Below are 23,403 nucleotides of genomic sequence, written 5' to 3' on the forward strand. Positions count from 1 at the left end.
ATGGTTATTATACCCAAATCATAGAAGAAGAAACTGAGGCTGATAGAGTTTAGGTAATTTGCCCAGGGTCAGATAATCATTAAGAGGCAGAATTTGAATCCAGTCCTAAGTCTTACACTCAATTTTCTATGCTGAAAAGACTTGGAAATTAAAGTTGGGTCCAAATGCCATCTTCTACCTTTGAAAGGTAAACCTTGTCACTCTAGGAAAATCATTTAACCGCTCGATGCTTCAGGCAACTCTCTAGGACTTAAGGACTAAGAAGAAGCTGAGTATCTTGGTAGGAGCTCTCAACACTAGGCATTCCCAGCACTAACTAAATTACCAACCCCAAAAGCAGTGGGGAGAAAAGAAGAAACAAATTTATTTTTTATGTTTTATTGTATTTTTATTTTTTTCTTAAATACTTACGTTTTAATCTGGTTCAGGCAGCACTCTGGAGTTTTGCAGGCCACTTGCTGCCCCAATTTAACACCTCTGCTCCAGAGGCGGTCTAAACAGGGCAAAATACATTTGAATTGCCTCTTTTTTAAATATATGTTTTATTTTTATTTTTTTCCAACTGCTTAATCACATGGGTTGATGGGGATAGGATTGGGGATGCAGACTCTAAGCGATCACCCTAATGCAAATATCAATAATTAGGAAATAGGTCTTGATCAATGACACATGTAAGACCCAGTGGAATGGCACATCGGCTATGGGAAGAGGGGAGAGAAAGAACATGAATCATGGAACTATAGTAAAATATTCTAAATTAACTAATTAAATAAACATTTTTTAAAAAAGAAAAAAAATTAACTCAAATAGTTAAGGCAAGAGAAAAAAAGGAAAAATACTTTTTCTTGTTTCATGCTCCTGCAGAGAAAGAATATCTCTTTGACTTTCCTGCCCCTTCTTCCTGATGCTGGGATAGTCTGTTTAAATTGCTTTGGAAATAATGAGCAGAAACCTAATCCTTACTTTTCATGGATTTATTTTCATAAATGTACACATCTGAAGGATCTCTGTCTTTGTCTCTCTCTCTCTGAATTCCCCCCTTTCTCTTATCTTTGCCTCTTACACACACATGCTCTCTCTCTCTCTCCCTCTTTCCCTCTCCCTCTCCCTTCTTTCTCTCTCCCTCCCTCCCTCCCTCCCTCCCCCATCTCTGTCTCTCTCTGTCTCTGTCTCTCTGTCTGTCTCTGTCTCTCTCTCTGTATCTCTCTGTCTCTCTGTCTCTGGCTCTTTGTCTCTCTCTTTCTCTGGCTCTGTCTCGCTGTCTCTGTCTCTTTGTCTCTCTCTCTGTCTCTCTGTCTCTCTCTGTCTCTCTGTCTCTGTCTCTTTGTCTCTGTCTCTGTCTCTTTGTCTCTGTCTCTGTCTCTCTCTCTCCCTCTGTCTCTCTCTCTCTGTCTCTCTGTCTCTGTCTTTCTCTCTGCCTCCTCCCCCTTCTTTGCCTCTCTCTGCCTCTCTCTTATCTGTGTGTCTCTCTCTGTCTCTGTCTGTCTGTCTGTCTGTCTCTCTGTCTCTGTCTTTCTCTCTGCCTCCTCCCCCTTCTTTGCCTCTCTCTGCCTCTCTCTTATCTGTGTGTCTCTCTCTGTCTCTGTCTGTCTGTCTGTCTGTCTCTGTCTCTGTCTGTCTGTCTCTGTCTCTCTGTCTCTCTCTGTCTCTCTCTGTCTCTCTCTTCTCTCTGTCTCTGTCTTTCTCTCTGCCTCCTCCCCCTTCTTTGCCTCTCTCTTATCTGTGTGTCTCTCTCTGTCTCTGTCTGTCTGTCTGTCTGCCTCTCTGTCTGTCTCTGTCTCTCTCTGTCTGTCTCTGTCTCTCTGTCTCTCTCTGTCTCTCTGTCTCTGTCTTTCTCTCTGCCTCCTCCCCCTTCTTTGCCTCTCTCTGCCTCTCTCTTATCTGTGTGTCTCTCTCTGTCTCCTGCTTTCCCTCCATCCCTCACACACACACAAGCACACCTACCGCAATTTTCTCCCGTGTCTCAGTCCTGCTCCATATTCAGGGAGAAGTTGTTTTGTCCCACAAGGGCAGAACTCATCCATAGCAGCCTCATTGCGTGTCTCTGGAGAGAGCCCATATTACCTCTCATTGCTCCTCCTGCCCATCTGTTTTGACTATGAATGTTGGAGAACAATCATAGCCTCAGTCTGCCATCGCCAGCATTTAACCAGAACATCATGGGAGGAAGCAAGCACGCACGATGTCCCATTGCCTCCCTTTTAGGGGAGGCTCATTTGCCTATTTCAGCTGGATAAACATTTTCCTGGGACACAGTGACACTGAGGACAGGAAGTGTCCATGAAGTCACAGAGTCTGTGGACAATGTGCGATTTGGAGAGGAAGAGTAGCCAATGGCCGTGGCAAGGATGAATAATTAGTCAACTTCAGGAACAGGCCTCGATCGCTAAGGATTGTTGTTAGCTAAAATAGGGCTGTTCTTATCACAAATAGGTTGTTATCGAGGGAGAAGTTTCTAAACGTCATCTGGCTAGTTGGTCAGTCAGTCAATAAAAAATATATTCGCTGCTGGCTAGGCAAATGTCAGATGGAAGCAGCCTCCCCCATAGCTCTCTTGGGTCAATGGAGCCTGAACCCCCGCTATGGAACATTCTTCAGTCCCGGTTGTAATTTTGCCAGGGACAGACATCCCAGTGTGGAAATTCCGTCCAAGCATAGAGCAACAACTCCTTTGTGATCTGTGGTCTCAAGGGGCAGCCTGGGGCCCTGAGAAGAGGACCAATTAGACCAAGTCACAAACCTACTATGCTTCTGAGGCAGGCCTTGAAACTGGGTCCTGCCGCTCCAAGGCAGCGATGTTAAAGGGCTGGAAGTTCTCAAACACCATATTCTCTAAAGAGCCCAAATTGCTAATAACCCAGAGAGTAATGGAGAAGTGAATGGCTGCCATATTGTCAATGGTATGTGGGTATGGGAAGGAGCTAAGAGCCAGGAGATGTAAGTGGAGAAACGGAGAGAGGCTGCCGCCACAGCAGGAATGAGGGGGCCACGCTGGCTTAAGAGCTTTCTGGTACTCAAGGAATATTCAGAGGCCTAGAGCAGGGGTTCTGAACTCAGGCTCTAGGAACTTGGTTGGGGAAAAAAACACATTTTGGGAAAAGTGTATTTCAATACAATTGATTTCTTTTGTAATTCTATGTATTCTGTTTGATGCATTTAAAAACATAATGCTGAGAAGGGGTCCAATGGCTACACCAGACTGCTGATGACCAAGCTTATATGGTTATGCTTATAACTATGCCACAAGGTTAAGAAAGAGACTCTGGCCTAGAAGAAGGCCGCCATTGTATTGGGTGGACCCTTTAGAGACTATGTACCAGAGAAGTCACAAAATCTTTTACTCAGTCAGTATTTATTAAATGCCTACTATGCGCTAGGCACTATGCTAGATGTTGAGATACAAATACAAAGAATGAAAACAATCCATACTCACAAGATTAGAATCACAGAATTTCAGAAGGGCCTCCCAAAGGATATCTGGCCCAACCCATACTCCAGAAAGAACACCTGGCAAATGGTCATCCGGACTTTCCCAGAAGATCCCCAAGGAAGAAGAACCCAACCTCCCCAAGGGCAACCCATTTCTCTTTCATTTCATTTCACCAGCTTCTAGATGAAAAAGACTCATCCCTCTCTGGCCTTCAAATGATTTCCTCCCTTGACCTTTAGACCTTTTGTCTCCTTCCCTTCCTTTCTTTTCTCTCTCTTCTCTCTCTCTCTCTCTCTCTCTCTCTCTCTCTCTCTCTCTCTCTCTCTCTCTCTCTCTGATTCTCTCTGTCTCTCTCTCTCCCCCTCTTATATCTCTTTCTCTCTCTGTCTATCTCTCTTTTCTCTTTCCTCTGTCTGTCTTTCTCTGCCTCTGTCTCTTTCTCTGTCTTTGTCTCCCCTGTCTCTCTCTCTCCCTCCCTCTCTCTCCATCTCTCTCTTTTTCTCTCCCTCACTCCCTCTTTGTCTCTCTCTGTCTCTCTGTCCTCTCTCTGTCTATCCCTCTGTCTATCTCTCCCTCCCTCTCTCCTTCTCTCTCCCCCTTCTACATCTCTCTCTCTCTCTCTCTCTGTCTCTCTCTTTTTCTCTCCCTCACTCCCTCTTTGTCTCTCTCTGTCTCTCTGTCCTTTCTCTGTCTATCCCTCTGTCTATCTCTCCCTCCCTCTCTCCTTCTCTCTCCCCCTTCTACATCTCTCTCTCTCTCTCTCTCTGTCTCTCTCTTTTTCTCTCCCTCACTCCCTCTTTGTCTCTCTCTGTCTCTCTGTCCTCTCTCTGTCTATCCCTCTGTCTATCTCTCCCTCCCTCTCTCCTTCTCTCTCCCCCTTCTACATCTCTCTCTCTCTCTCTCTCTGTCTCTCTCTTTTTCTCTCCCTCACTCCCTCTTTGTCTCTCTCTGTCTCTCTGTCCTTTCTCTGTCTATCCCTCTGTCTATCTCTCCCTCCCTCTCTCCTTCTCTCTCCCCCTTCTACATCTCTCTCTCTCTGTCTCTCTCTCTCCCTCCCTCTCTCTCCATCTCTCTCTTTTTCTCTCCCTCACTCCCTCTTTATCTCTCTCTGTCTCTCTGTCCTCTCTCTGTCTCTCTCTCTCTCTCTCTCGCTCTCTCTCTCTCTCTCTCTCTCTCTCTCTCTCTCTCTCTCTCTCTCCTCCCTCTTCCCTTCTCCCCTTCCCCATTTCTTCAAAGATCAATATTAGGACTGCCTTCTGCATGAAGCCTTTCCTTATTTACTTGTTCTCCACAACTACTAGGATCCTCCCCTGAAAATTATTTTGGATTTATTATATATATATATATACATATATGTATGCATGTAACACAAAACATATACACATATGCATACTCAGCTATATGTTTCTGTGCATATATAAGTATATATATGTATATATATATATATATATATATATATATATCTTCTCCAATATAATGTAAGCTCCCTGAGGGCAAGAAGTATGATTTCTGGCTTTGAATTCCCTAAGCCTTGCACATGGCACTTATGCAATATACACATAAAACATAACAAATACTTCTTATTGATTAGGGAAGTTGACCATCATTGTGTCAGTTCCAGCATCTATTTTTAGTTCTTTCCTTCAAGGATCAAGGAGAAGGAGGTTCGTCTCTCTTCCCCACAACTTCAAGATCAAGTGGGCATAACTTGTCATAGGGTGTATCCAAGTCAGATCTACTTCTAGAACCCATGTTTCCTACCTTCAGATCCAGAGGGTTTTCCACTTGGATTGGATGCTCTGACCAGAATCCTGATGGCTGATCCAAGACTTCTAGTGGCCTTTCTAGTTCCCGGTCCCACACATCTCCTTGCCTCTGCTGTAAACTCCTGGTGGGGGTGATCAGTGACAATTACAATGAGGAGGCTGAGAAAGAAAGGAGAATAAAAGAAGGCAGGACAACCCCCTGAGGGGGAAACAATAACATTTTAACTTGAAAATTGCTGAGACTGGCATCCCCAGCCTTGGAGGTTGACACAAATGATATGCAAATCCACTTGTGGTCTTCTGATTATATAAATCTGGCTGAAACCCTCAGGAGAAAACCTGGTATGGGCTGTAGCATTAGACTTTTGTATAAAGAAAATTAAATAATCTGCTTTGGGGCAGGATGCCATCAGTGGATGAGAGCATCTACGAAGATAATTATTCTGGCTTTCAATAAAACAAAAGTGCATTTACTACCTTACTATCCATTGCCTGCTTATTATGGGTCCTTCTGATATGCAAATCATATGCTTAAAAACAGTAACAACCAGAGATGGTCTCTTTCATTCAGCACTTTGAAAGTTCACAGGCTGGACCAAAAAGTTTGCCTGCGTGTGATTTCGAGAAACTCTACTCTGATGCTATATGTCCCTAAACAAGTCATTCACCTCCTTGGCATTTTAGCATTCTCATTTATAAAATAAGACTCAGACCCACTCTGAGATGCCCTTTCATCCAAGTGTCCATTAGTCTGAGAAGGTAAACCTGCCCCACCATCTTGGCCTCTCTAACACTTCCTCTGCCTGGTGGGAAAGATTCAACATGGGAATATTAGTGGAGAAATTTAAAATTCACAATGATCTCATGGCATCCTGGGAGAAAGTCAGCCAGTTTAGTAAGAAATCTCCATTAAAAAGATGATCCAAAACATGGAGGGCAAAAATGCAGATTGGCCCCTGGCGACAGATTCAGGAGGACTTCTTAGAAACAAGCTAATTCTCCTTTATCAGTCTCAGCACAGACTTCTATCCACTTTACTTAGGGTGAAAGGAATAGATAGTATTGAGTGTTTAATTTATAGAGCATGAGGGATTGAAAGTTCAGGGGAAGAAATGACCCAAGATCACTTTGGAAAAGTCCAACTATCAGAACTAAAGGCTTTTTGGATTCCCCCATAAACAACTGACCTTCTCTATTCATTCACTGTGATATGGTTGAAACTGCCAGCTAGGTGGCACTTGGATAGAACACTGGGCCTTGAAGTTAGGAAGATTCATCTTTCTAAGTTCAAATCTAGCCTCAGATGCTTACTAGTTGTGTGACCCTGGGCAAGTCACTTAACCCTGTTGGCTTCAGTTTCCTCATTTATAAAATGAGCTAGAGAAGGAAATGGCAATCCATTCCAGTATCTTTGCCAAAAATCCCAAATGTGGTCAAAAAGAGTCTGAAATCACTGAACAACAACAATAATTAAAACATAATCCAGAGGAGAAAACCAAAGTGGTAGAGGAGGGGAATGCTCTTGGAATGCATCTCTTAAATAATTTGTAGATAACACCTTTTCTGCTTTGAACTAAATATTGTGACAGAGGCTGGAACTAAAGAAAAGTGCCAGGCTGAAGAGTGTGTGGAACTGATCAACTTGACAGGGGAGGGTCCCCAGGAGTTAGGAGTCTTGTGGAGGAAACGATTCTCGCGGGGTGAGGAATTGATCTCTCAGTCAGGAGAAGCTTGAAAAAGACTTTCTCCTGAGGTTTACCCACTTTTCCTGCTTATAGCCAGAAATCCTTCCCCCTGACATTTCTAATTAAAAAGACTATTTGAAGAGGAAATCTGAAAAAGACATTTTAAATCTCTGTCCAACTTTACTTCAGCTCCTGTTGCCCTTAGTCTGAACTGTGGCCAAGGGGCCAAAGAGGGGAAAGGGTTTAGATAGAGACAGGGACCCCCTTTCCTCCACTTTCTTCTTCCATTTTTTTCCCTGTTAGTTATTCCTTTGTATTACCCATATTGAGTTGACATTAAAATAGTTATCTTTTCCCCAAGCTGTGAATCCAGTGTGAGTGAAAAGATCAAGGAGAGACCCTTTAGTCTCAAGTAGTGGAGGGGGGACAAAAGGGACAAGAGAAAATCTGGAAGAGCAGCCATAGCTAAGGAGGGAAGGCAGAAGGGGAAAACATCTTCAAACCCCCTTTCCTCTCTCTGAGCCACCTCATTACATCTGCTGTCTCCCCTGAATCCTGCTTTGAGAAGGGTGGTCTCCACTCTTTATATATACTAAAAGACTGAACCCCTTGGTTACAACTAAATAACCCCTTGAATACAAAATCAACCCCAAAATCAGTACAAAAACCCAATGAGTAAGTCTTGCCTGAACAAGACTGTCCTTCCTTCTTCAGCTTTTTGAACTAAGAGAATATGAAATGTCAAGAAAAAAGTCAAAGAACAAATAATAGAAGCAATAAACAATTTTATTAAAGAGACTATTAATAATGAAACAACATACCAAAACTTATGGGACATATCAAAAACAATAATAAAAGAAAAATATGTATCTTGAAATGCTTGTCAATAAAATCAAGATAGAGTAGCTCAAATAATTAGGTATGCAAGTTTTTTTAAAAAAAGAAAAAAAGAAAACATTAATAATCCCATTTAATACCAAATTGAAAATCTTGAAAATTAAAGATGAGATTAATAAAACTGAATAAGAAAATCATTGAATTGACAAATAAAATAAAATAAAGAGCTTATTTTATAAAAAATAGAAAAGCAATTCCTCAATATTATTTTTAAAAAGAGAGGAAAATAAAATGTGAAAATAAATTAATTAAAATTAATAACTAATAAAGATGAAATAAAAGCAATTATTCAGAGGTTGGGGGGTTTCCTAATTATATGACAATAAATTTAACAATCTAAGTTAAATGGAAGAATACTTTTTTAATTGCCTCGATTAGCACTGGAGGAACAGGCAATAAATCAGCTTCCTTGGAAAATGAATTTATAAGTGAATTCTATCAAACATTTAAAGAAAGCAAAGCATATGGATTGATTGACTTGATTTTGCCAAAAGGACAATTTTTAACTGTATCTTCAATGGTTTTTGAATGTGTTTTATGTTCCTAAAGTTTGAAGACAATGGGTAACAATAAGCCAAGCACAGAGTTCTTAAACTGGGGTCCCTGGGTAGACCAGGGGTTCTGGGATGTTTGATGGTAAAGAAAACTGACACCTTTATCTTAACTAACTTCCAAATGAAATTTATTATTTTCTTCAGTTATGAATTTTTTAAAAGATCATGATGAGAAATCAATAGACTTTGCAAGACTACACAAAGGGTCCATGGAACAACAAAAAAAAGTTGAGAACCCTTCATCTAAACTTGATGTAGCACTACTACCTAATTTTTCTACCTTTCTATTTTAGCTTGTAAAATATCTTGGGATGAGGCAATATGGGGGTAAAGGGGGAGTCTAGATCTATAGGATTTTTCTTATGGGGCAGATTAAACTCCTTTATAGATTTAGAGATGGAAAGGACCTCAGACACTATCTAGTCCAATGCCTACATTTTACAGATGGAGAAACTGAAGTTCAAGGAGGTGAAGTGACCTTGGATCCTAGCTGAAGTTGGAAGAGATCTCAGAGGCCATTTCTCCTAGTTCAACCTGCTCATTTTATAGATAAAGAAACTGAGATTCAAGAAGATGAATCACTTTATCCAGGGTCACACAGAGAGGGAATCAGATGAAAGATTCAAACTCAGGTCCTTTAACCCAAGAGCCATGTTGCTTTTCACTACTTCACATTGCCTTGTGGAGCATCTACACTAAAGAAACCATGAATCCTAGAATTAGAACAGATTTGAGTGTCTGGGTGACAGATTGAGTAACTTTACGAAATCCAAATGAAGAATACTATTTATGTACGAAAGGTTTTATCTTTAGAGTGGAGCCTCTGAAGGTTTGATAAAAGCTGTTAGAAGAAATAGGCATGAAAATGGGCTAACAATTATTCTTCAGAGGTTTAAAAATTACTATCTTTGTATGAGGATATTTCCATTATATTTTGCCCTGATCAGGATATAACTGAAACTGTTAGGCAAACAAAATATTATTTTATTAAGGAAAAAAAGAGAGGCTAAACAAATTTTTTTGCCAGCAAATGCTCATTCCAAAAGTAACCTTTGGGATTTCCAAAAATAACATTAATTCTGATCTCTCAAAAAAAAAAGCCAAACATGTAAATGCTTAAATGTTAAAAGGACTTCCTGAACACAAGTTGTTATACTGATGGACACCTCTAGTAATTCAAAGAAAACTGTGCCACTGTCAGTTCCTACTTTCTGGTGATAAGCCTTCCCAGGCTTATTTAGGTTGGTCCTTGAATGACCAGCATAGTTGGATAGTCACCAGGTCCACATGCCAAGCTTTTGTAGCTTGGTAGGAGTTATCAGATCTTACTTTCACTCCTTTGTTCATAAGACCATACATAGCACTAGCACTAGAGGGGACTTCTGAGGTCATCTAGTCCAATGTGTTCCTTTTATTGAAGAGGAAACTAAAACCCAGAGAGTCTTGACCAAGGTCACACAGGGGGAAAGTGGCAGAATTGGAATTCAAATGTAGATCCTGCAATTCTAAATTCACTGTTTATTTCCCCATACCATATTTCCCCGTGGAACTGGGAGGAATCTGGTCACCAGGGGTGCATCCTCCACTGGTCCATGTTACAACTCACGCATGTCTTTTTGTCCCATTTAACTCTTGTTCATGTCTTTCCATAAATCTGTTGAGAATCCACCAATACTTTGGAACTCTGTCTCCAGGTATTCCTTGAAAGTTCATTGAATACTTGCATAGTTCATCTTGTTATACCAAATAAGACACAATGGAAGACACTTGACAAACTTCAAAGCCTTCTATGAGTAGCAGGCATTATTATCACACAACTGATCCCTCTCTCTTTTGTTCATTCATCTCCTTGGAAATTAAGGGACAAGGGACAGCTAGATAACTTAGGGAATGGAGAGCCAGGCCTAGAGATGAAAGGTCTTGAATTCAAATTTGGCCTCAGATTCTTCTTAGCTGTGTGACACTACACAAATCATTTAACCCCAATTGCCTAAGCCTTGCCACTCTTGTCTTAGAATTGATATTAAGGCAGAAGACAAGGGTTTGAAGGAAGGAAGGGAGGGAGGGAGGGAGGGAGGGAGGGAGGAAGAAGAAAGGAGGGAGGGAGGAAAAAAGGAAGGAAGGAAGCAATGAAGCAATGAAGGAAGAAAGGGAGGGAGGGAGGAAGGAAGGAAGGAAGGGGAGGAGTGAGAGAGGAAAAAAGGGAGGAAAGAAGGAAGGAAGGAAAGGAGGGAGGGAGGGAAGGAGGAAGGAAGGGAGGGAGGAAAACAAAAAGGAAAGGAAAGGAAAAAGTTAAGGGCTATTATCTATTTGATGTCTTCTTTTTCTATCATAACAAAAATATCAGTATGTTTGTGGCTCATTTATTCAGTAGTCTCTCAACGCATTGGTTGTACCTGGGCAAAAATCTTCAGCATCCCACAAGAAATCTTTATTTAAGACCAAGAGGGGAAAAATGAGTTTTGAAAATAGGAGCAAACATTATTTCTAAGAGCTGGTACCAAAATTATGCAGAAAGAACTAATTCTAAAGAATTGAATTGCAAGAGAGCTATTTTAAAGGGCAATGATAACAGGCAATAACTTACTCAGAAGCCCACAGCCTGGGGTGAACAGTAAAGCATGACAACTGGAACTTAACTCAGACTAGCATATTAACATCATAAACCCTGGTAGAGGAAAAGAAATTGCAGGCATATTTGTGGAAATGAAATTCAGATTTTTACCTGGGCATGGAAAAAACACTAAATTGATCTCCTATGCAGTTCTGGGATCAAACACACACACACACACATACACACACACACACACAAGTCATTAAGTGCCATAAAAATGTGAGTTATTATTATTAGTATTTAAATCTACTGTTTGTATGCTATTTGTATGCTTCTGAGGATGAAGGCAGCTTGCTAGAAAGGTAGTTACAAGGGAAAAAATTGTGTGTTTCCTCCTCAACATGAGGGGGGATGGTTGTGAGTGTGTCAGGATGAAGACAAAAAATATGCCAAGAGTAGCAAATGCAGGAGGAAATAGAGCAGTTTTACAGCTTATCCATGAAATGTTTTAGAAGACATTTTTTACAGAATACTGAGCATCCATTCACAGAAAGGGAAGCCAGGAAAGAAGCAAAAGAAATTATTTAGCTCTGATCATAGAACTATGGAACCACCATCAATTTAGAATTAGAAGGACCCTAGCAGCCCCTGCCTCCAACCTCCCCATTTTCTAGCTAAGGAAACTGAGGCACAGTGTTTAATTATCTCGCCACGTGGGGGATCATCTGGGTAATTGAAATCTAGTATCCTATCCATGACCTCATACTGCCATTCAGCTCTTAGCTTCAATATTAATAATAGCTATCATTTGTACAGCACTTTTAAGCCAGGTAGATATATCACCATGACAATAATAATATCAAATGTCCCTATAGTACTTTAAGGTTGACAGAGTGCTAGACTTATGCTATCTCTTTTGAGTCTTTCAACCCTAGGAAGTAGTTGTTATTATTATTCTTATTTTACAGATTAAGTGACTTAGCCAAGGTCACACAGGTAGGATTTGAACCTAAGATCTCTGACACTAAAGCTTACTGGTGGCAAAAATGTTAGCTCATTTGATCCTCACCAGTTCTGTGAGTATGAGTTCTCTGGAGGTCATCATTCCTATTTTCTGCATGAAATCTTTTGTAATCAGTCTAAATGTTAGTGCCTTCCCTCTGTATCTCATATTTGTTCTCTTTATATTTATATTATATGTACTTACTTCCATAGTACTAATTCCTATACAGTAGGGGCTGTTCATTCTCTGTATTTGTATCCCCAAATCCTAGCCCAGTGTTTGGAACATAGCAGGCACATATTAGATGCTTATTGGTCAATCTCATTGATTTTACCAATGAGGAAAACAAGTTGGAGAGAAATGACTTTCTCAAGGTCACCAAGCTGGGAAAAGTCAGAGAGGGAATTTGAATTTCTGACCCTCTACCCACCATGACACAGCATACTACTATTATTTTTTAAATTAAATAAAACAGTACATTTTTTCCTTAAACACTAAAAGCTTTCAATATTTCGTGACGCCTGGCACCTTCTGAGAGTCCCCCTAGATACTTCTGCTCTTTTCAGATGCTCATTGAAAATATCCAAATATAGATGATTAAAAAAAACTATCAAAGATAAGGTGAAGCAGGACAAAAAGGAGGGGACCAATTTTGACAGCTCCTGAAGAAAGAAAAGGAATACTCCTGTATAATAGGGAAGAAAAGCAAGGAAGGCAAACTCAGACCCTCAGCTCAGGACTGTCATCTGGAAATTGAGTCTGGAGAAATGGAGCCCCTTTTCTTCATCAGCTCTGCTCACAGCCTCCCTGGCAGTCATCTCTCCTCATTTACTGACATCCATGTTTCCACTGCTCTTAGCACTTCAGGGCAAAGGCAGGCATAGAATTGGGAGCTGGATATTATCCTGCCCCATACATCACTCCTGTCAGCTGAGTGCTGGCAGGACAACTTTAAACTCACAATCAGGAAATCAGGTCTAAAAGAGACTCTGAGCTACAAGACCTAAGGGAGCTCAAGGGCTCATCTGGGCCAGTACTTACCTTTGGTTGGGGAGGTGTTACTGTCATTTTACTAATCAGGTACCAGAGGCCCAGAGAGACGAGATCACACAAATGGATCATAGATTGTAGCCAAATTCTATTCCCAACTCTCCAATTCCTGCATGAGGGAACTGAGGGTCAGCAGGTGATAAACATCTTGCCTAAGATCGAACTCTGCAGACTAAGGTGGGAGCCAGAACCACAGCTCTCAGTGGAACTCTTCAGGTCTAAGGCAGCAACATGAAGTGCTCTCAAATCAATTTTATAATTTATTTTTTTAATATTTAATTTTATTTAATTAATTAATTTAGAATATTTTCCCATGGTTACAAGATTCATCTTCTTTCCCTCCCCCCTCCCACCCGGTAGCTGACAGGCAATTCCTCTGGGTTTTACATGTGTCTCCATTTTATAATTTATGATGCAAAAAGAATACAAGAAATAACTAAAATAATTCAGATTACTGAAAGAGGGAATTAGCTACTATACTGGCACATAGATGGGAATCATTAACTCCTGGTACTTTCTTATTTTAAGTAATTATTTTGGCTTACTATATGCTAAGGCAGATTACTTCCCTGCTGCATGTATAATTGGCGCATCAATGTGACAAAGTTTCAAATGCACAGTTCTTAAAAATTGTTCTCCATTTCTCTGCCCCTTCAATTTCAGAGTCCTGGGAAAAGCCCCAAGTGCCTCCCCTGGTTATGGCTCTGACTCCTACTCTTGTCCCCCGGCTTCTAGGGGAGGGTTGTTTGTTTTTTACTGTTTCCTTGGAGTATTGAAGTTTTGATCCCCCAGTCTATTCTGATTGAGACTTCTAGACTGATCCTACACATACCTACTTGCGAGGAGCATGGCTCAACTCTACGAAGGATACTAGAGGCCCTCTACGATGAGTCCTTCTACTATGCCAAGACTCCTCCTTTTCATCTCAGTGGCAGCAACCATCATTCATTCAATAGTTAGAGATCTCAACTTTTACAAATCCTTATTAAACACTTACTGTGTGCAGAACTCTGTGGTTGCTGCTATGGGTAGGCGAAATGCTTAAATAAGACAATCCTTGCATTGTAGAGTTTACAACTTCCTAGGAGAATAGGAGGCATTCAGATAATGATAACAAATAATAAAAGAATTATGATAATAAGTGATAAAATGCACTGGCAGGGGTAACTGCAAAAATAGCCACATTTCTAAGTGTTACTATTATGTTGGCCCTAGTGCAGGACTCTGTATACAGTAGGCATTTAATCAATATTCATTTGCTAAAGTTGGACCTCTCTGGGCCAAATGAAGACAAGAGGGGGCTCTGTTCCATGCCCAGAGCCATAATCAGGAACACCAGCACCTACAATAAATCTGGTTTGCAGGGACTCGGGAAGGCCAGAAGAAATAGATTATGGTCCAGAAGCTGCTTCCAATCTCAGGACTTGGCTCTGAGTCTCCTCCCTGGGCAGAACGAGGGACAGAGGAGAATCCTTCCCCCACTTCCAGCCCCCAGAAATGGGGGCTCTGAACAGCTCCTTCTGGGTCCAGGAGTGGTCCAGGAGACTTCACCTTTCATCTAGTTTGAGAAAGATGGGGCTGCTCTCAATCCCCCCTTCTCTGACCTCCCACCCATTCTATGTTCTACTTAGTTTAGAGGTACAGAATGCCTCTAACAGACTCATCCTCCTCCTGTTTCTTAGCCCACTGGGAACCTAGAGCCTCAATATTCTCCCCTGGACAGAGACCAGCAAGGGTTGGCAGCACCTCTTCATTTTGGCCCCCTGGAACAAAGACCCTATTATCTCACCCTAGTTAGAGCTCTGTCCTTGCACCCTTCCCTTCTCTAGACTCCCTTGTGATTAAGAAAAGAATTTAGAAGAGATGACAAGAAAGCAGAAATGGAACCCAATTCCACAATTTATTCATTTCCTTCCTTCTCTCTCTGTCTTTGTCCCACCACCACCACCATTCATTCTCTTTTTAAATACTCAAATTCCTTCCCACTGGTGTTAACTTAATCTACTCTGAGAGAATGCCCTAAAGAAAATGAAACGTAAATCTCTCTCTTTTTTATAATATTTATAGGAATAGATTTGGGAAAGGGAAGGATATTTTTAATACATTTACAGCAACCAAGATAATTAGCTTTCAGGAGAAGCTGAACCGTTTCACAGACATAATTCTGGCAAAAAAAAAAAGAATGGAAATAAATGGGGTCAAATCCAAGATCCAGTTTTCTGGGTCCTCAGATCATAATGTCATGTGTGTAGTCACTTTCCTAAGAGCTTAAAATCTCTATGAAGCTGAAAATCTGCTGCCTTGAAAGACAGTTCAGTGTAATGGAAGGGGGTAGACTTGGAGATCTAGAACCCAAGCCCAGGTCTGACACTATTGTGTGACTGTGGACAAGTCACCTATACCTCCAGGACTCCATTTCCTCATCTGTAAAATGGGGTAAATAATAGCAACTACTATTACATGTCCTTGTGAGGACATCTGTGAAGTCCTTTGCAAATCTTAAAGCACTATATAAATACTAGCTATTATAATTATCATTTGGGCATCTGGGTGGTGCAGTGGATAGAGCACCACACTTGGAGTTGGGAAGATTCATCTTCTTGAGTTCAATTCTGGCTTCAACTACTTACTAGCTGTGTGACTGAACAAGTCACTTAACCCCATTTACCTTGGTCCTTTCTCTATAAAATAAACTGGAGGAGGAAATGGCAAACCATTCCAATGTCTCGGCCAAGAAAACCCCAAATGAGGTCATAAAGACTCAGACCCGATGGAACAACAACAACAAATAATTATAATTTTTCACTTTCATCATTTTGAATCTCAAGATCCACACTTGTATCACAGCTGCCCCATTTATTCTTGGTGTCACCATGGGTGCATTCAATGACAGAGAGATACCGATAATGGAACTAGTCTTGGAGTCAAAAGACCCAGATTTAGAACCAGCTCTACTTCTAAAATGGGAGTGGGAAAAGGCGGTTGGATGATGTGATCTCTAATATTCCATGACCTCGAAAGTCCCTTCCACCTATTTAAAATTATTAATTATTATTATATTATTGTTATATTATTATATATTATATATGTTATCATTGTTTATATATTTATTATATATTATAATATAATATATTATTATATGTAATATAATATATATTATATAATAAGAATAATAATAATTATTATAAATATTATTAATTAATTAGTACTAAAATTCCATCTTATACAATTATTTTCATTTTGGTCTTGATCTCTGATTTCATCATCATTGGGAACTTCCACTGTGGAGCATCCTTCCTTATCATGCAGATGGGTAAGTCACCTGAAATTTGTCACCTTTATTACCTAAGAAGAAGCAACAGTCATGAAGTCAATACATGTCAGAGGCAGGATTTCAAATAACATCTTCCTGACTCTAAGACATGTGTGTGTATGTGCGTGCCTATGAATGCCACAGCCTAATTTGGGATGGACTGTGAGTGAGGATCAGGGATGGAATTTAGTAAACATTTATCTGTCGCAGCCGATCACTCTCTCTGACTGGCTCATTTCTAAATCCAGTTCTAAAAAGATAAGCTAGCTAGATCTTTAGAGTTCAAAAAGGACTTTACATACATTGCGTGTTATTATTATCCCCATTTTACAGAGGAAAAAAACGAGGCAAACAGAGGTTCTAAGTGACTTGAGCAAGATCACAAACCTCATAAATGTTTGATGCAGGTTTCACACTCAAGTCTTCCTGACTCCAAGCCCAGAGCTCTATCCACTGAGCCCCCTTGTAGCTCTCCCAGGTTTTCTTCTCTTCAGATCTGCTTAGAGATGACCTAAAGTATTTGGGCATATTCAGCAAGTTTCCAGTAACTTGGAAAAAAAAAAGAAAGAAAAGAAGAGAATCTAATTCCTGAAATCACCTCTCTGAAATTACCCAGGCCCACTGTCTGACAGAAATAAAATGAATTTCGCAATTTAACGGTTCCCTCTTTATTAAAAGATGTATATCTAATCCTTTCAGAACTCCCCGGCTCCCTCTTTGGGCCCTAGCCAAGCTGTTGTAGATTTCCAAGGCTTGTTGTTCAGGAATGGGATCTTGTTTCGAGGGAGAAGAGCAGCATGGTATAAGCAGAGTAATCTTATTGGCAGCTAATAATTGCATAACCCTCTAAGGTTAGCAAAATGCCTACGGGTACAAGGTGTCCCAGAAGTCTTAATGAGGTTTTCAATTTTAAAGCCCTAAAAAATACTAATTCTTTGGGGATTCACTGCATTATCTCATGAGACCCTCAAATGCCCATTTTGTTGGTGAGGAAACTCAGGCAAACAGAGGTGAAATGACTCACCCAGGGTCACACAGCTAGTCTGAGATTAGATTTGAACTCAAATCTCCCTGACTCCAAGCCCATTATGCCTCCTAGCAATGGAAAGAACAGCCTGAGGGCCAGGGTTCAATTCCCCTTTAATCTGATCATCTTCAATACTTCATTGAAATCCACCAGCTTGGGAGGAGACCCCTGCAGAAGTGAGTGAATTCTTCAGGTCTCATCATTTTGACACTTCAAGGGATCCCCCCAGAACCGGAATTTCTTCTCAGTGTTAGAAAGTCTCAGCCTTTCACCAATGTGAACTTTTAGTCCCAGGTGGCCAGTCAGAGGATCCAGCCCCAACAGTCTTTGCTGTTAGTCACATGGAAAAGTGTGGGGTCATCCACATACCTGAAACAGGAGCCTTGAACCCTCAGAGTAGAAGAGATGTTGCTGGGATCTCCGACTGCCCTCTAATAACTGTATATCAGGGTTTATTCACCTTATATTTATGCCATATATATTATACACAAACTCTACATAGTATATAAATAATGGTCTGTAATCGGGGCAAGAAGATTATAATCGAGAAAACCATACAGAGCCACGGCATTGGGATTATAATCTGGGAAGCCACACAGTGCCATAGTACGGAGATTTCCTACCACATGGAGCTAATGGTCTCCCCCACTGGAATGTCAATACCTTGCAAGTAGAGATTGTTTATCCTTTGTGCTTCCATACTCCCTGTCTAGTAAGCTCCTCCCACATTGTAGATACTTACAAACTCTTCACTTCATTGAATGATCAACCCAGGTCAAACAGGGTTTTCTGAGCAGGAAAACAGGGTATTTCTACCAGAAATCATTCCCTGGATTAAAGAGGAAACCTCCGTCACCTCAATGCTGAGGCCAAATTGGGATGAAGCATCCTCTGGACCACCAAACCATTCCCAAGAACCACAAACGGTGATCTCCAACAGGAGGATCTCCGACCCAGAGAAGTCACAGGGTTTGCAATTGGTCTTTAAATCCATAATATAAACATGTTTACATGGACAGACAACTTCATGTGTTATCATTTTTCAATGATAAATAATAGAGAGAATTAGATTCTCTTAGTTTGTTTTTAATGTAATCAATCCCTTCTTTCCTTCCTTCCTTCCTTCCTTCCTTCCTTCCTTCCTTCCTTCCTTCCTTCCTTCCTCCCTTCCCTCCCTCCCTCCTTCCTTCCTTCCTTCCTTGGCTCTTCAACAAGGCCTGTCTGTCTGTCTGTCTGTCTGTCTCTCTCCCTCTCCCTCTCCCTCTTCCTCTCCCTCTCCCTCTCCCCCCCTCCCTCTCTCCCTCTCTCTCTCTCATTTACTGCTTCAGTGGGGCATTCCCTTCTGTGTGATTTCCGGTGAGATTCTTGGTGGTCTTAGCCTCATGGGCTCTGAAGATTCTCTACAGACTTGTCAGCATCTTCTGGCTCTTTGGATTTCCTCTTCCTAATTAGGACTTTGGATTCTGGTGAGACTTGCTTTCGAATCTGCATTCACTGTCTAGGATTTAGGGTATTAGTAGCCAGGCAATTTTTTACCTCTTTCCTTTATTTCATATCTCTTCCTTGTTGTAAATAAAAGCCGCCTATAGTCATTTTGACTGTAGAAATTAATTTTTTTTATAAATGGCAACCACAATTCAATTATTTTAATTCTTATATTTAGTCAAACCAATTCTAAATCTAACAACTATCCTGGGCAAGTCACTTAACCCCAACTGCCTAGCTTTTGGCTCTCTTCTCTTAGCATTAATATTAAGACAGAAGGCAAGGGTTTAAAAACAAAACAACAACAAAACAATGTATATAGGTAATATTAAGATTAACAAAAATTAAAATTGATAGTTTTTCTGGACTGATAGTAGTTTTTGATCATCACACATTTTCCCCCAAGCAACACATAATGAGAATAAAACCAATGAAGAAATCAAAAATTTTTTTTTATATTAGAAATACTCATTCAAAATGGCTGAGAACCACTAGGAGAACCAGTGAAATGTTGCATCTCTACCCTTACCCTTGACTTCCATCCCACCAATCTTGGGAAACTTCTCCCTCCAAGGTAACCAATGACTTCATTGCCAAGTTCAATGGCTTCTAAGTTGTCCTCATCTTCTTTGACTTTTCTATAGCATTTGGTCCTCCCAACTAACCTTATTCTACTTACCATTGACCTTGGGCAAGTCATTTCCCCTTGCAAGGCCTCAGTTTCTTCATATGAAGATGAAAGAACTGGTTGGATTCTTAGATGTCACCCAGCTCCTTCCTTGGCTTCTACAACAGTTGTTATCTCATCTCTTTATTGGTCTCTCACTGATTCCCTTTCTTCCTCATTAACCCTAAATACAGATGTCTCCAAAAGGTTCTGGCCTCAATCTCTTTTGTGTCCACAATCTTTTCTCAATTTTGACAGCCTAATTGGGCTCCCTGCCTCACCTATCTTCCCTCATCATGCATTCAAGTGATTTTTCCTAAGTGCAGATCTGGTGAAAGTACTTCTCTACTCAATCAACTCCAGTTGCAATCCGTTCACTTCTAAGATAAAATATAAACTCCTCTCTTTAGCTTTTAAAACCTGACCCCAACCTCTCTTCCAGCCTCAGGGTACATTACTCCTCCTCCTGAATTCTATTATCCAACGAAAGTAGCTTCTTCTTTGTTCTTTATTCCATCTCCCATCTCTGGGCTTTGGCCATTCTCTTCTCTCAGAAACATGCTTACTTACCTCTTAACTCTCCCATTTCTTTCAACCTTTCTTACAGCCCCGCAGATTCAAAAGCTTAGTTATTCTTAAGTCTTTTCTCTCCCATGCCCTTATTCCGTCTTTTTTAATCCACTGCCAACTTTTATTGAATCTCCATCCAAAATATTTTTTTCATTTCCATTCCCTTTTTTCCAATTCCACTATGAACACTCAAGTCCGGGCAATATTTGTGTCTTGCTTAGGGTAATATAATAGCCCCCAAATGATCCCCCTGGCTCCTATCTGTGCTCTACAGTCTGTCTTTCATACTGCTGCAAGAATAACCTTTGTCACACACAATTCTGAGTGTATGACTGACACCTTCTGGACCTCAGTTTCTCTACAAAGAAAAATATGTGGATTGGACTCTATGAACTCTAAGATCCCACCCAACTCTAGTGATTCAATGATCCTATGGCACATGAATGCTCAAACATTTTCACTGGCCACTCGATGCTTACAGATAAAATACAAACACCTTCACCAAGTACTCAAGGCCATTTACAAACTGGTTTCAACCAATACTTTCAGGCTATTTCATGATATTCCCCTTCATGAACTCTAAGGTCTGGCCAAACAGAATTGGTATCTTTGTTGACATTATTCTGCCTTCTTCTCCCTCCATGACTTTTCACATGCCAGTCCCCATCCCTAAAGTAGATTCCCTCTGCCATTTCAATCTTTTAACATCCTCCATCAAAGCCAGGCCACTTCTTCCATGAAGCCTCCCCCTACCATGCCACAGGAGGCTTGCCTTCTTCCTGGAATGTCTTCAGTCCATATTTTTTAATTCTCCTAGATATATAACCATCCTCTAAACTTTATTATTAGAGTTATCTGATTATTTTCAGCACCTCCCCTACCTTCACCCAGATTACAAGCTTCTTGAGTACAGGAACCATTATGTTATCTTTGATCTCAAGGTCCTCTGCACATAGTAGGCACTTGGTCATTTGCCAATTGAACCACAGAATAGACATAGAATTAGAGTAAATCAAATAAAGGAATATCAGGATGAAGTTATAATTAATCCCATCTTAGAGTCAAGCAATAATTTTATGTATTGGATTCCATTTATTATTACAAAAAGAAATTGTACCTCCTTACTCGATTTCCTATTAGGAAATTCACATTGACACTCCATAAAACAATTGTGTTTGAGCATGAGTTCTCTATTGGGCTTAGTTGACAGTGAGGAAATCAAATTCAACTAGATTCTTGCATCCTCATCTTTATCCCAGCCACTCTCCTCCCTGCTGGTGCTTCCAGCATCCCTCCAAACTCTACCACCAGACTCCATACCTGAGAGGTTCTGTTTCTCAGCTCTGAATTCCCTATGACCATTCATCTTCACCTTCACCCAGCCACTTGCCCCCCTGCTGCCATTCATATAGCCTTGCTTCAACCTAAGCACCCTTTCTTCCACCCCTTGCCCTGAAAATCATTAAATCATCACATGCTCTGTTTCTAGAAAGCTTTTGCCATTCCACTGCCCTGTCAATGAACTCACTACCCCAAAGTTGTGTCTCTCAGACACAACTGAGCACTGAATTATATCCTATCTTATCCTGTGCAAAAATATTAGTCACAACTCATATAGGTGTTGTAATAGACGATATTTGATGATATATTTTGATGGATATTAGATAACTAATGGATCAAGAGTAGATTTGGACTGAAAGGTACTTAGAAGCATAGTCACACTTCTTTGTCCCGAGGCACAGAGAATTTAGTTTCATCCTGTCATTTCCCCAGACCAAAAAGAAAAACCCAAACCCAAACCTCCCCCTGATCATGACTCTCTGATGTGTATTACCTCTTCCTATTTTGTGTTACGAGTAGCTAGGTGGCACAGCAGAGAGCCAGGAGTCAGAAAGACTCATCTCCCTGAGTTCAAATCCAGGCTCAGACTCTTACTAGCTTATGATCCTGAGCAAGTCACTTAACAGTTTCCCTCAATTTTTACATCTTGAAAATGAGCTGAAGAAGGAAATGACAAACCACTCCAGTACCTTTGCCCCCCAAAAATAAATAAATGGAATCACAAGGAGTCAACTGACTGAAATGACTGAACAACAATGGCAACAAATTTTCTACTATAAGCTCCTTAATGAGAGGAACCATCTAGCTTTTGTATTTGTACTATCTGTATTTAGCACAATGTTTGGCACACAGTAAACACTTAATGTCTTTTATTTATTCATTCATCTTTTATTTCAAATGAACAGTATCTAAGGATTTAAAAAAAAACAAAATGAATAAATAGCATTGATGACTCAGGTCTATCATTAGAACCTGGCACACAAAGAATCTGCCAACATTTCAATTTCTTAAGAACCGCTCTGGTCCGAAATGTAGGAGATAGGATTTCTCTAACCTACAGCCCTAATGACTTACTAAAGAACATGGCATGATATAACTTATCTCGATCCTTCTATAATTTGTCTTTTTGACTTGTTACTTCACTTGTCTCTAATGGTTGTCGAGAAATCCAGTAAAGCGGTTCTCTCAAGTTCATTGCAGGAACCATGGGCTATCAATGTCTAATATCTTTATTTAACTACTGTGATAGTATTGGAGGTTCTGTGCCCTTGATATCATCCTATTTAGCCTGTGAGCACATGGCTGCCATTCAAAGACTTAGTTCCATCAAATAATGCTTATCACTCAACACTAGTGGGTGCTTTGAGGGTAACTTCTGATCCCTGACTTTCAGGGTTCTTGACTCCTTAGCCCTCCCTAAATGTAGGTGGGTGAGCTTCATATTCCTCTCTCACTAGGGAATGGATTGGTGTTTCCATTAATATGGCCCCCATTCTCTTAGTTGCCTCCCTTAGTGTCTCCACTCCATTTTTTCTCCAACCATGACTATCCTGCCAAACCCATGTCAATCCCTCCCCTTCCACACCCAGTGGCAGATTGACCCCAACCCTAGTTTAATCTTCCTCACATCCCTACTCCCAACTTGTTCCATTGGGAAACCAACAAGAGGAATTAAGTTAGAGTTTTTCATTTATGACAAATCTTTCATTTTATACCAGGGTCCCCAACATGATACAGGAATCATGAGATTTGGAGAATTGGTGTAGACTTCAGAGACAATCTAATTTATGCATTAGAGGAAAATGAACTAGAACATACCCAACACTTTTGCTTGAATACTGGAGCCAATCACCTCTGTTAGCAACCCATAGAAGTATTGGATGGTTCTAATTGTTAGGAAGTTTTCCCAGACCTCAAGCCTAAATTTGGCTTTTTGCTACATGCATCCATTATCCTTCATCCTATCCTGGGTTGGGGGAAGGAGAGGCAAGCAGAATGAATCTAATCTTTCTTCCATGAGTCAGCCTGACAGCCCTTCAAAAACTTGAGTACAATGATCAT

General features: G+C 40.6%; 1 pseudogene; it reads left to right on the forward strand.

The window, feature by feature from the left end:
• Positions 1 to 23,403, forward strand: part of LOC100617445 (tRNA:m(4)X modification enzyme TRM13 homolog) — a 95,024-nt pseudogene that overhangs the window by 69,419 nt on the left and 2,202 nt on the right.

Source organism: Monodelphis domestica, chromosome 5 (genome assembly GCF_027887165.1).
Source record: "Monodelphis domestica isolate mMonDom1 chromosome 5, mMonDom1.pri, whole genome shotgun sequence".
Classification (NCBI taxonomy): Eukaryota; Metazoa; Chordata; class Mammalia; order Didelphimorphia; family Didelphidae; genus Monodelphis; species Monodelphis domestica.